The sequence below is a fragment of the Ptychodera flava genome, chromosome 8 (genome assembly GCF_041260155.1).
Source record: "Ptychodera flava strain L36383 chromosome 8, AS_Pfla_20210202, whole genome shotgun sequence".
Taxonomy (NCBI): Eukaryota; Metazoa; Hemichordata; class Enteropneusta; family Ptychoderidae; genus Ptychodera; species Ptychodera flava.
This window is the reverse complement of record NC_091935.1, coordinates 4,908,995-4,921,810: the sequence shown is the minus strand read 5'-3', so window position 1 is coordinate 4,921,810 and position 12,816 is coordinate 4,908,995.

Below are 12,816 nucleotides of genomic sequence, written 5' to 3'. Positions count from 1 at the left end.
CATGTATTTTTAAGATCTTTCAGAAAATTACATTATGAGAGATATGTAAAATTGATAATGTCAGATGTAGGGATGGCGACGTTTACAATTTGCTTTTTATCTCCCGTGCTCGTTTAATAATGGTTGACACATTTCACCTTCACTTCATGCCTACACCTGATTTTAATAGGACTGATAACTGTGTGGATGATTGATTTGTATGGTGAAGTTACACGGGTAGATATGGTAATGGAGTGTAAGGAATTCTTCGAACTTAAATAGTCTACTCAAATAGATTGTGCAATGGATTATGAAATTGACTCTTAAAACAGAGTGTCTTTATTTGGATTTTATTTTTAACAATTGTAGGATAACTGTATTGACACTTGACCGAGACACTTTGACAAAGGACAACTTGATTTCTAAAATGATAAAATGTTATGTGACATTTTTCCATTTCAGGGTCTACCTTAAGTTTACTCCTGACAAAAAAAAGAACAGGGACTCAAATTATAATCGTTGTCGTTTGTGTCGTCCTGTGTGTACTTTGAACCGACATCGAAGCACCAGAAAGTGATATATGTAATCGGGAAATCGCCATGTAAAACTTCTATAGCCAAATATTTTTGTTAAATGCACATTCTATTGTTTAATGTGATCAAGATCGTATACCTTGTACCTATTTCTGTCCTTCAATTCCACCCAACACTCTAATAAGTATAAACCTGTCTCCCCATTCTTGTAACGTTTTTGAAAAGTTCAATTTTTACTTTGGATGCCCATAGCAGTTCATGTTCAAGCCTATTGGAATGTATAGAGATACCTTTGTTTAACTCCATTTGTTATTCAGAGTGTATTCCCTTTCAACCACCTTGGCAATTTTGAATCAAAACATGTTCCGTACATTTTATTTATAATCAAATAATGACATTTTCGTGAAAATAACCATCACAACGCCTCCTTTCTTTAACGGAAAATCGTCCCTAAGAAACATATCAGAGAAAAAGAGACATGAAACTGACATGTATCAGCAATACTCATTGAGATTGCAAATGATTGCTTTGAATTGTTCATTTGTGTTTTCGCGTTTGACAAGCAAAGTGGCATCTTGCTATCCAGCTGGCGATGTTGACTGTAAAATTGTTACAGATGCTGGAATAATGAGAAATGATTTTGATGGCTAGTGTCTCTGCTGGTTTAATTGTTACAAAAGTCTAACAGATTTTACATACGGTTTTCAGGACTGGATACATGGTAACATCTATGACAGTGCATACACAGGGTTTAATGATAGACAGCATGAAGGTGTTTGGGTCTGGAATGATGGAACCAATGTCGTATACACGTGAGTAATAATCTCAGTTCAGTACATCTTCTAAAAATTATGACAAGACGTTTCAGTAACGACAAAAATGTTTCCGATGAGTCTCGGTCCAGCCTCGGGGATAGCAGACCACATGATTTTAACATAACACTTATTTACGTCCACGTCTGATACAGCTGCCTGGTTCAGATCTTTGCTACGTTGGTTGACGCCACAGAGTAGTTCCAAATTTAGTAAAATCTCAATCTGGTGGCCTAGTAATAAACAATTACCTCACTTATCGGTAAAATTACAGTCAAAACCTTTCGCTCGGTCAGAATTGTGCAATTGCTTCAGTGCTATACTGACTGAGGCACTTCAGTGCCATTAGCTTTGTTTGCGGGCCATACATAGAACAAACATAGTTTGTACAATACGTCAATTATAGTTGAACTATTGGACAATATTCTCGATTCCGTACAAACATACTGTGGACAAACAGGTCGCATCTTAACATGACTATTCTCATCCCGCTCTAAAAGGAACCCTTATTCCTGAGTCGAGCAGTACTTAATCGGTCTGAAATCTGTCACTGTCAAAATTGTATGCCGTTTCAACTTCTTCTGCATAACGCTGAAAAGCAACTTTTTCCGATTTTTAATTTATCACAAATCCTTTGCCGTTGTTCATGATAGCTCTCAGTACCTTGAATGAAAATTTCCATAGCTCGGTTGTGCCATTCTATTTCTCCACGATGACCTAGAAATTGTTTAGCTATGTAAAATAATCGCAATCATACCAATCCGTAATCCCATAACACTAGGTCAAAATTCGTAATACAATAGTTGTAAACATACAGACACAAAAAGCACAGAACAGACAGTGAATAACCGGTACACGAACAAAGTCAAAGTCATGAAAGAAAGATATATGGACCTCTGGCCAAAAGACCAAGAAGTGACGTCAGGTGTTTCGAAAATAGTAAGCGCAAACGCTGTTGTATGGTATGTGCCATCCTTGTATATAAGGAGTTTTATAATTATTTTCTGCTTGAGAAATATAATGGATGAACAGCCCTGGTAATTGCAGCCTGAGAAGCTGCCAGTTTCAGAGACCTTGCCTTACCTTGTTTTCTTGGGGTTCTAATGTCTGTCTTGAGTATTTTGTCTGATGCTACGGGACAAACAATGAGTCAATCGAATTAAGGACCGCTGTATCATAGAGTGAGAGTCCAATTGTTTTTGAAAAAAAGAAAAGCCTGCGCACGAAGCTGTCAATCTATTTGAACTATTAAAGCAGAATGACCAGGCACTGAGATGTCGTTGTCAATTATATAAGTCAAAACGAGTTTTCTAGAAAATCAAGCGATGTAACAGCCCTTACTTTTCAGGAAAACAGCAAAACTAAAAATGAAAACGGGTTCTAAATTGCTCTAAAAATGCCAGCACCAAAAGATCAGATGTAGTTAAAACAACACCGATAGATTCACACAAACATCTTACCGTTAATGACGTGTTCTGAGCCGGATATGTGTGGATAGGTGGTATTGGTCTGACTACGTCTGACCTTCCAGGCGATTTTCAACTGCCACAGAGTTGATTTATTTACTGATATTACTACCTAGACAATAATTACGCCAGACAGTGTTGGCAACTGCTCAATAAAAACAGGATGTCTAGTTCCCGTATTGCCAAGGTTCAACGTAAACCACTGTATATTGCAACCATATGGGCTTACCATAGTTGAGCTGCATTGTGTACTTGGGAGTTCTTTTATATTTATATATCTGATTGTATATACGTATCTGATTGTATTGAAAGCAATTGGGAACCAGGCGAACCAAACAATGGAAACGATCGAGGCCCCGGATGGTTCAAGGATCCCCAGGATTGTGGACAAATCATTTACCACAATGGACGATGGGATGATTTCTATTGCTCTGATTCTCTAACCTATGTGTGCAAGCGAAAGTCAGGCAAGTAAAGACTCCAGTTATTACATAATTTTGATTTAAGACATGATTCGGTGATATGATTCTGGTAAATAGCATTCATTGATTACCAAAGCAGATGACTTTGAACAAAGTTTGTCATTAATGTTATCCTACTTTAATTTGTATATGTATCATATTCCACAGTACAAAGTCGAGGTTTTTGGCCATTTTTCACCATTAAAACCTATCCAAAAATACACTACAAAGATGCCACTAATACTACTCATAAAAAGTGTATTGATATCATAATATGTAGGAAATACTTCACAATACTATCAGAGCTGGAGCCATGACTCTAATAAAATTTAATTGTGTTCATATTCCTTTAGAAGCATATTGTGACTCGAATCCATGTCATAACAATGGAATTTGTGATGACTGTTGGGATGGAAGCTGCAGCCGGAGCACTTACTATTGTGACTGCGATCACATTCCATATTATGGAAACCAATGTCAAACCGGTAAGAACTTTGTTTCAAAATGAAAGAAAACCCTTGAAATTTGACACAAATAGCATAGAGATCCCAATGTTTAATGTCATTTATCGATTCGTATCGTCCGAACCTATATTCATCATTAACACGTCCCTCAACATCTTTTTGATCTACTTAGCATGTAAAGAAATATTACACTGCAGCGAAATAGCCTGCACTAGCAGTGACGACCAAAGATGCATTGGGAAATGTGAGTACGATTACGAATGTCCAGACACAACAGATTGGACGACATGTGAACGTGCCTATGATCTCGTTGATTCGGATGGCTATCCTGATAGATATTGCAGACGTAAGTTCCTATACATCATCAACTGCTTGAATAGAGTTGCCATGTCCAGTCAAGAATATATATTGAAAGATCGTTTTTGCAGCAGGCGTATTAAGTTTGTGAGTAAAACATTTTTATGTGTCAGAAAAATCTACAGCCACTGAAAAGATGAAGCACAGGGACATAAATTTGTTAATGATTCTTTGTAAAGGCTGTAACATCTCTGAATGTAATAATCTCCATAAATGTAATATTACCCACAATTTTAATAAAATCAACCACAAGTGTTATAAAACAGCTAACCATTAATGTAACAAACCGGAACCACAAATGTAATAAACAATTTTAACCATAAATGTAATAAAACTCAACCATAAATGTAATAATATTGAACTTGTATATATGATCACATGTTTATCAATGCCCTGAGTAAATGATAAACTTTAATAAGACTAGTGTAATGTTATTGTTACTTTCCTGAAATTAGGCTTCCTTTCCAAAACACAGAATAGAATACTTTGAGAACACTATTAGAGTTACCGATCAAACCGTTAGATAATGGAAGTGGAACAGCAGTTCAAGACACTAATGATGAAATAGTAAGGAAGCGTCAAATAGCTCTTAACCAGTGATACCACACAAAGTTTATCACAGACGACGACTCAGAACAAACAACGTAACAGAGAAATATACAACGAAAACATGCTGGCGAAAACATATATCTATATTTCAATCTAGTAAACACTGTACGAACACTACCTCGAACACAGTAGAAAAAAATTAGATTAATTATGCAACAGAATTTATCCACTGAAGATGTATTTGAGGCGACTGATGAAGAAAATATGGCACATTTTCGAAAAAACAGTGTTAAGTTAAAGCTTAAGGGTCGTAGTATTATACAGTCTCTCTACTCTGGAGTAGAGACTGCACTGACATGCAGATTACAGCTGTGATTCGCCGTGGTAAATCAGTTCTATACACTTTCAAAATACACAAAAACACTAAAAGTTCTTTGCCGGTGAGCCTTATACGATAATCCCTTTTGTGATCTTTCGTGTCTTTAAAGTTGTGATGTGATTCAAATTTGTCGATTCGGTCGTAAATTTAGAGCAAATAGACCACACTACGTTGAACTACTTACTTAGGAAATCCTCTATTCACTCCAATCACACAAAATAAGCTGTACAGAACAATTGAAATTGACCTAACTTTGATCGCTTCATAATGTTTCGGAAATACACATTCATCGATATGATAAAGTACAACTTTGCAATCGATTTTATGATTGGTTTTTCTGTCCCATACATCACGACACTAGGCCATATATCGACGCAGACTGTAAGCAGCCGTTTCCAGTCATTGTCGGTGCATCTCGAACTTTTTACCTTGTGCGCCCGCTCACGCTCTGGAACATTGGTATAGCGGTTATCGGATGTGAGGCGGGGTCATAAAACACGGTTCTTGCCACAATGGCTATACCGGTGTTTTCGCAAAGAACTGTAGAAACTCGACATCGACGTGGTGTAGTAGACGCATGCTACTCTTTTTCCGGCCCCATCTTTCAATCTGGCCAAAAATTATTTGGCGAATTATTTTTGCTGCTTTTTGGCGTTTTCAAGCTAAATCCGTCGGAAGATACTTCAAGTTCCCGACTGTTTGCCAATGGAATCCAGGTCCACTAGACGTTGCGGTATCGCATACGTTACCATTCACCAAATGATAGAACTGACACTTCAAGTTTTATACGCTCGTAATATTACACTTTAATGTGAGTTACGTACCACAAAACAAATTATTCGATTATTAAATCTATTAACTCAAATAAGATCCGTCCCCGAGCTCCTGTTATTGGTCCAATCTGCAAATGAAATTGGTATGGATTTTTGTGTAAATTCAAACCGCCGAAATATGCAGATCAATTTTGATCCAAATTGCAACTTTAACAGCTCCTGGCCTAATCTCCAGATAACTATAAATTTTTCCGAAAATATTTATATAAAAACATCAAAACGTTTATAAAATATGAAGTACATAGTTGTGTTTAGCGACGAAAACTACTTAACCAAAGTCAGGAGCTAAAAGATTTAATTGTTTGTATGATATTTAGTTCATATACATTAGGATGTGAATTGCTATCATTCTGACAATGATTAATAATTCGGTGTTCTAAAATGTTCAATACATGAAAACGAGTATTTTGGTGTCAATATACAGAAACTACAGAAACGAGGAAGATTTGATGCCAAGTCAGTCATAATTATATATTTAAAAGAAGGTGTCATTACAGCACATTGAGCCAAAGAGAGTATCTCCCCTCTTCTGTCTATGATTGAACCAATTTAAGATTCAAGTTTTTCTATATAGCATGTAAAATGTTTTTTATTGTACGATTGCGAAAAGGGCCATTGTGAAAACATGGTTCTCGTACAAGAATTTTGAGTAGACTTACAAGAATATATGTTAGTTTGAACGAATATAGATGATACATTAATGTTTGTCTCGAAGCCATAGTAGCAAAAGTGGAACTCTACAAAGTAAACGACTTTAACATATTCCACATTAGTTTAAAATACCACTTTAATTTGAGTACGTTCGTATCAATCGCTATGCCATCAATAAGTTATAATAAGCAATACTGTACAGAAATTAATGGGCCCTCTAGTGATTTATTAATCAGGATACTTTGAAACGCGAGAGACAAGAAATTGATCGATTATAATTATTTATTAACAGTATATACAAATGTAAAATGCTGATCGCTTGCTAACGCAAGTAGTGGTTTGTTTTTACCTGTGAATTCACTTTTGATTTGTGCAGATATGTAATACAATTCTCTGGCTAAACTACGTGACTGTGTTTCAGTGAGCGAGTATTTTAATCAGATACTTTAGCGCGAACAGTCATATGTTACATAAGGATACTTTTCGACGAAAAACTCACGTGGAGTATCTGCAGCTCGGAAACGCCTACCTACAGGTCACGAGAAAACTACAAGCAAAGCTTGATTCGAAACATTTCAAGTGATAATGAATATGACGTTCCAGCCAAGGACTCAACGCATTGTGGTATAGTGAAAATTTACATAGGATATTTCGTAAACATTTGGTTACACAAAAATGAAGAAATATGTAAAACAAAAATAGCCTGAACTATGTTTTTTTTACTAGAAAGCGACAACAATCCTCGCCAACGTAACAATTCAACGACAGCGTTGTTTGAATATATAATTGGTTTTGTTTTTTAGCTCGGTGTTCGTGGCGAGATGATAGCACTCCCTGTTATCCTGGAACGTGTCCAGATGCAGCAGAAACCTGTAAGTGCGCGGAAGGATACAGCGGTACAGATTGTCAGACAAGTAAGGCGCAACTGTTTTTATTTTCAGTGTAAATTTTCATGCCAAAAGTTCAAGATCAGCTAACAAAGCAATCCGTTAATACAGTGTTCGCAAATTATAGCTCTTATATTTGACGGGATACGGGCTGACGGGTATTGTTTTCTCACGAGAAGGCGGTCACCTTGAAAAGGTCAGGTGAACAGTTGGCCTAGTTGAGTTTTTTGGGCAAAGGTGTATGGCAAAGAGAAAACATTGAGGAACTTTTGCTACGTTGAATAGGTGGTGAACTAAATTCTTCAATCAGGGTGCTTTAGTTACTCATTGCCTAGTAGGTATATGCTGTCTGCTAGAATGGTTAATTGTGTCCGAATGAAAGAGACCTGTACGAATTAGCTGGTTCACAAAGTTGCTGAGTCTTTTTGAAAGGAGAATATGGTAACACTGTCATTGTCACCATGTCAAACTCATTAAATGCATTTTATGTACAACATAATCTATATTCATTTGCTTACATTTTGACCACATCCCACCATTTCTTTGGCACCCACTGTCACGCGTATGTACTGTATGCTTATTTGCGTCATCTATATTAGACATAGAGTTTACTGACTTCCACATCCTCATTGTTGATCAGCTATGGCTCTCATGATGTACATTACGAAATTTACCATTTATAATTACACCCTTCATGCGTTCTTACAGTTCTCCACAATATAGCTCCGCATGATAGAGCAATAAATCATAAAATGTATCAATGAGTTCAGGTCAGGCAAAGATGTTCTCGACAAGGGTAGCATACTACTCTCTTCGCGATGAAATTTGAATGTCTTTTGGAGTTATATTTAAGTCGGGCGATTACTGTATCGGTCATTATTGCAATCCTTTACGTTCATCTATAAGTAATTTTATTTTCGTAATGACACTCTTTTACTGAATGATATACAGCAGAAAAGATGACATGGTAACATTTGGTAATACATTTTGTTGTTGTTTTCTAATTCTTGCCTCATTTTAGTTACTGAATATCCGAACTGGTTGTGGTGTCTGACCAGATTAATCAAAGATGTATCTCAAGAAGGAGGTCACCGCATAACATTGACAGATCTTGAATGTATAGAAGATAATGTTTCATTTATCGGCAAGAACGTTGCAAATGATTTAAATGTCATAGAAGTTGACTGGGAGTCAATGTTCTATGGTCCTTCAGTGAGTGACTATCCACCAGCACACTATATTAGTGGGTTTAGCGTTGGAATTATTGATGCATTTTTCGACTGGGAGCATATTAGAGGTAAGGATACTGGATAAGAACATATTGTGAGGGTTAGTAAGACGAAAAAGTCCAAACTGAAAACTACTCCATTATTTGATACCCGCAACTATGAACCTTACAATCAGAGTACCACATTGCCTGTAATACGCAAACTGAATTGAAATAAGTAACACGAAAGAAACAAGAAGTACAGTACCGGTCTACTGGCTGGTAGAAGGGTTTGAATAATTTTTCCTATGTCCTGACAAAAACTTCTTGTCAATCAAAATCTCAGCAAGTCTGAACTCCGCCAAATTGTAAATGTCTATAATTAAAACAACAACAAGTGTGGCCTTAACATAATACTGTGACATTCGAGTAATAATGTAGTCAATTCGAGCTTATGGTATATAGGGTACAGTACTGCTGACGGAGTTGAGTAATTGGTAAGTCCATTATGTATGACACGATTATGGGCGTCTCTGATAGTGCTATTTTAAATTGAAAACGCTGAAAGAAAGTTGTTGTCAGAAAATCTTTTAAGAAAACGTTGTACCCTAGTAGTGACTTGATACAAAAATGTATTCTAAGCATATATTGTGTATAACTACAGAGCGAAACCAAACCAAGAGATTTGTCCTTTTGACAGGTAACAACGTTGTCTCGTCAGGATCCGCTACGTGTTCACTTGGTTTCAACAGAGATAATCCCAACAAGGGAATTCATGACTGCAAAGAACTGGATAGCTTTGACGGGAAAAACCTTCAAAATGGGGACAGGTAAATAATATGAATATTTGAAAACATATCTGTCAATTATGGTAGAACTAACTACCTATATAATTCACATTTGAAAAAATGGAAACACGTTTTGACATTGATACCCCCCTTTAAAAATCGCCTACAATTAGGTCAATATGCTCCCAATAAAAGTTCCATAGCAAAATGCTTTTACTTGAAAATCAAACAGATAAGATCGCGAAATGCTAAATCTACGGATGCTAGATTTGTATCTTTACTGCACTGTTATTTCATTATACACATAATCGTTTATTCATGAAGGTAAAACTCCTTAAAAACAGGTCCCGAGTCTCTTCTACAACTGTCTGTACTATATACACGTTTAATATCACTTTCGAGCCTGCAACATACAAAGCTTGTTCCATTTGGTTTTGATTCACATGAAATATTTTAAGTCCGACTCCGACTCGGTGTTTAATATTGTGTTATTGTACTTGGGCCTCAGCCCAAGTACATTTGTTTTCATTCCGTGGGAAAAAACTCTGTAAGGTATAACCATTTCTGGCTGAGACCAGGAGGGCAAAATGTCTTGGCTTCATCTTTCTTGGCATAATAAATGGCTTAATGATGTTAACTGAATGGAAGTGCTGCTCTCAGCCAGTCTTGAATAAGTGAGATGTGAATATTAATGCTTCTCTATCTGAGTTTTGCCACAAAATCTTCTGAATATAATCAAATGTGCATCGAAATGCAACAATTAATGCACCCTCCGTTTCCTAGGCGATGGCACGACCCTTGCTACACCCACATGGACGAGCCAAAGTGGGAGGGGTAATTTCAGTTTGGTCGAACAAGAGGGCTCGAGACCAGAATTTAACATTTAAACTTGAAACATGTTTAATCGCTGACAAGATGTGGAATAGTGTTAATCAAAGTAAATTGTGAAAAGGAAAGGTTTTATATCCCGGACACAATGAAAAACATTACGACTGGAAACTGTACCCCCAGTTGAGAATAGTAATGCCCACATTTCGAAATAGAGCTGCAGATTCGAGAAGCTCGTTCAAAATAGCTAGGTACACCCCATAAAGGGGTGGTTTCGAGTTTTGAGGGCAAATTTCGCCTCCTTCATATAGAAATCATAAGTTTGTTTTTCCAGGAGAACACACCATTTGACACAAAATTTGCATGTAAAGGGGTCGCCAGTAAGCACGTGGTCAAATCTGGCATAAGAAACAATATGAAATGTTGGGTAAAGCCAGTCCAAAATAAACTGATTTGAACTTTTGTGTTTTGTAATTTATACCACTGCAGTACATTACCTTTTTTGACAACATCACACAATGTAATACGTTTTGAAACTGAATACTCCGACGTATTCTGTGTCTCCTTTGCTAAAAAATACGGTATGCCGATTACCATGTAAGGAGATGATGACGTCAGACAGATTTGTAGTTCGTTTGGTCCTGGATGGTGCACGAAGTTTTGTCAAGGTAGCTTGTGTATTTATTTCCTAAATGGGAGAGATTAGGGTCGATCTAAACGAAGGCCGAAGAATGTTATGATACTCTAAGCGAGCTGAACTCTAACGCGAATGGTTGGATAATTTGGAGGATGTCTAGAATGATCTCGTCTCATTAAGATTATTTGGCGGTCAGTATTGAATTTCAACTGCGTCACAAGTTTGCGAAATGAGTATTCCGTCGAACGGTCAACGAACGATATTTTAGAAATCTGGAGACATGGCACATCGCATTTTTATTTTAGCATTCTATATTTTACAAAAGATTTAAGAAGCAATGATTTTGTCGAAAATTCTGAAAAAAATATAGGAAGATTTGATCGCGAACACATTTTCACTTGGGGTCAACTAGCCCTGCGTACGATGCTGTGTGTTCCGCTACAGCTAATCGCCCCGCTCACCACAGCCCTGCAAAGACCCGTATGTAGGGTCGGTGACTTCAAATCCATTTTGGGACTTGACGTAAAAAGCCAAATTACTGCCGAAATTTAGCGTTCTTGGGCCCAAGTCGTATCCCAGCCTACCTCAGCTACTCGATCGCTTCCAAAAATGACAGTCTTTTATTCACTTCTCGTAATAACCGTCGATGTCGGCAACTCTCTCGCTAGCCCTGCGTACGATGCTGTGTGTTAGCTGTAGCAAATAGCATCGTACGCAGGGCTAGGGGTCAACATGGGGTCGCAGCCATGTTGCCTCAAAACTTATTTCTGTCTGCACTCAAAACTCAAAAATGTCGGATATGAACCTGAAAAATCGATGTAATTTTGTCAAACTTCGGCGAAATTTCAGCCTATAACAAAATTTCATCTAAGTAAGGTAAATTTACTGAAATTTGATGGACAAATAACCCTGAGCTTGAACGTGACAGCTCGCCTTCTCCGGGAAGTCAAGCATCCAGCTGCCCATACACAGTTGCCCATATGGCCAGGTTTATGAGATTGTTTTCAAGCGACGGCGGCAGACCGTACGGGGCTCTGGATATGACCCTACCGCCGGTGTAGCTGTAATAACTGTTGCGTTGTTTTTAGTGCCCACGGACGAAGTCCTGGGGGAGTTATAGGTTTGGTCATGTCAGTCCGTCCGTCCGTCCGTTCACGCAGATATCTCAGACATGCCCCGGTCAATTTCTTTCAAACTTTGCACGTCGATTTGTTTCACAATGCGATCGAATTTGGCCGTGTTAGAGGACTTTTTAGTTTACACCTCCATAGACTCCCATGTATAAGGCAGTTCTCCATAGACTCCCATGCATAAGGCCAAGAAAAATAAAAATTTAGTTTCTCATCGTATTCATATTGCCTAAAGGATGCAGTGACACATTTTTTGTCCCCACGGATAAAGTCCAGGGGCTATGATATAGATTGGGTCATATCCGTCCGTGAGTCCATCAGTGAGTCCATTGGTTAAGGTTCACGCAGATATCTCAGATATTTTGACAAAATATCATGTGACCTTGGTGACCTTTGACCTCAAATATACATTATTGTCCATAACTCAGTAACGGCAAGTGCTAAACCTTTCATATTTGGTATGATGGGACACCTTATGACGCCACATATTGTACCCCATTAATTATGCGCATATCTAATTTTGAGCAAGCCAATAGAGCTAGAGGTCTGATTTTTGGTATATAGGAATAACTTAGCAATACAATTATTATGACAAAATGTGATGTGACCTCAATGACCTTTGACCTCAAATATATATATTTGTCCACAACTCAGTAACCACAAGTGCTACACCCTTCATATTCGGTATGATGGGACACCTTATGACACCACATATTGTACCTCATTAATTATGCGCATATCTAATTCTGAGCAAGCCAATAGAGCTGGATGTCCGATTTTTGGTATATAGGGATAACTATAGGGTAGAAATTTTTTGACAAAATGTCATGTGACCTCGATGACCTTTTACCTTAA